Below are 2776 nucleotides of genomic sequence, written 5' to 3' on the forward strand. Positions count from 1 at the left end.
GCGGTGTCTCCTTGATCATTTCACCATTGAGTGTGCAAACTGAGGTGAGCGGTGTCTCCTTGATCATTTCACCACTATCCTTTCCCCTTAATCCCCTATATTGTATCATTTTTTTAATGTCAGACCACATTATTTACTCTGGTGTGTGTGGGGATGTGTGAGCACTCGTGCACCGCTGAGTCACGGATGCCACAGTACCCATGAGTCACGGATGCCACAGTACCCATGAGGTCAGAAGACAATTTGCTGGCTTCCGTTCTCCTACCACACGGGTGCGGGGACAGTACTCAGGTGGTCAGGCTTGGCAGCAAGTGCCCACACCCACTGAGCCATCTAACAAGCCCTCCCCTTGTCTCTTATTTGCTATAAATACCCGACATGTGGGGTACAAGAATATGTGTGGACCGCTTTCACACTCTGCTTTTCACGTTATAATATTTAACTTTGAATTTTCTAAGTATGTCACTCTTCCATCAAGGCCATTCTGTCTGGAAAGCCTCTACTAGTCCTTGAAGATTAAACTCAAATGTGCCCTTCTCTGGAATTCCTCATTAGATCTCCCGGGAACTCATAGTAACTGGGTTAGTATGCCAAGACTTGGAGCGGACTAAGTGGGACAGAGAGTGTAAACTCTTAGGAGCTTAAAAGACACCAGTGGATGCTGAGCTCACCCATCACTTAGGTACAGGTGAACCTTTTCTCCATGTAAGATGATGTTGGCTGCGGGCCTGCCGTACACAGGCTTTATCCTGCCGAGCTATTTCCCTCCAGTCCTACTCTGCCTAGGACTTTTATCATGAAGGCATGTTGCAGCTTTTCTGCACCTATTGAGATGATCATATGATTACTGTCTTTAAGTCCAGTTATACGACTTATTATATTTACTGATCTATATATTATTTTCTTTCCTTTAATTCCTACTCAGGTGTTTATTATTTTTTCCATCTATTGGATTTGGGGCTGATTTGTTCTCGTTTTGCCAAATTCTTGAGATGCATCAAGTCGTTTATTTGTGTTCTTTCTGATTTCTTAGTGTAGGTTCTTAGAACTGTAGTTTTCCCTCTAAGACTGCTTGTAAAGTGTCCCAGAGGTTCCGCTGGGGCGTGGCCTCTTATACTATATACACGGGTGCAGAGCTTGCATCCGCCCCTTTTTCCCTCCCTTTTCCCCGCTGCTCGGTCGGATTGTTGGGTTGCGGGATTCGATCTCTGTCCACCGTTCAAGCAGAGAATTCTGATTTGTGAGTTTACCCTTAGATAAATATCTATTTCTCAATTCTGAGCTAGTGTGGGATTTTTTTAAGCGTCCGTTTCATCATCATTCAGACTGCTTTTTTGGCCCCTTCATCACTCTGCAATGTGTTGTTTTAACTGCTATTGTTTGTGTAATTACTAGAGACTCATTTGGTAGACTCTGAGCTTTGTTGCACTATGATCGGATAGTATACTCAAAGTTATTTCAGTTTCTCTGATTTTCTTTTTCTTTTTTCTTTTTTTTTGGTTCCTTTAATTTTTTGGTTTTTTTGTTTGTTTGTTTGTTTGTTTGTTTGTTTTTTAAGACAGGGTTTCGCTGTAGCTATCAAGCCTGTCCTGGAACTTGCTCTTGTAGACCAGGCTGGCCTCAAACTCATAGAGATCCACCTGCCTCTGCCTCCCAAGTGCTGGGATTAAAGATGAGCGCCACCACTGCCAAGCAGTTTCTCTGATTTTCTTAAGATTTTGTGTCCTGGTGTAGGCAAAGCCTCCAAAACCATGAATGAAAACGATAGTTTCCTTCTTATAAGATTATTTTCAAAGGTAGTTTGTCAAAGCAATAGGAAACTAATTAACCCAGCAAATATACAAAAGTAAATTTCTATAAGCACCCCAGCAATGAATGCTTAGAATTTGAAGGTAAAAATCACAAGACCATTAACCCCAAACATAAAATTCTTAGGTACACATCTAACAAAATGTCAAAATATACACAAAGAAAAATTTTAAAAACTTGGGGCGATCGGGGTATTAAATAAATGGAGGTATATTTTATGTTCCTGGATAGGAAGGCCCAGTATTGTCAAGATGTTTCACATCTGGATCCATGGCGCAGTCTCAGAACTGTAGTACATCATGTTGTGGACGTAGGCAAGCAGGGCTGGAGTTTGCATGGAAACAGCCCACACAATAGTGCAAGAGACCCGAGTCGGGACTGACACTGACTTCAAGGCTTTCTCTAAAGCTCCAGTGATCAGTGCTGAAAGAAGAATCAACAGACCAGTAGAACAGAATAGCCCAGAAAACTTCCGGAGAAAGAACCAAAGCAGCACAGGGGAGCAGAGACAGCCCTTCCCAAGGCTGTGCTAGAACAACCCCACGTCACAAAATCACCTCAAAGTGGATCCTCGATCACATTCAAATCTGATCAGCCTATAGGAGAAAACCTAGACCACAATGAGTCAGGATCATATAGACTTTTCTCTCAATTTTGCTATGAACCTAGAATTTGAGAATTCTTTTTAGAAATATAAAAAGTAGGCAGAGATGCTCTCTAGTTTCCTCACCCGTTCCCCAATAAGAAAAAAATTGGTAAAATTATTTTTAGAAAACTAAAGTCTCCAGAGTTGTCCCCAAAACATATTTCAAGGCCAGTGCGATGGTTCAACTAGCAAAGGAACTTCCCTCAGGCCCCACGACCTGAGGTAAATCCCTGCAACCCCCATGGAAGGAGAGAGACAACTCTGACCTCCAGTGGTGTGTGTGTGTGTGTGTGTGTGTGTGTGTGTGTGTGTGTGTGTGCG

Source organism: Microtus ochrogaster, unplaced genomic scaffold (assembly GCF_000317375.1).
Source record: "Microtus ochrogaster isolate Prairie Vole_2 unplaced genomic scaffold, MicOch1.0 UNK4, whole genome shotgun sequence".
NCBI classification, from domain to species: domain Eukaryota; kingdom Metazoa; phylum Chordata; class Mammalia; order Rodentia; family Cricetidae; genus Microtus; species Microtus ochrogaster.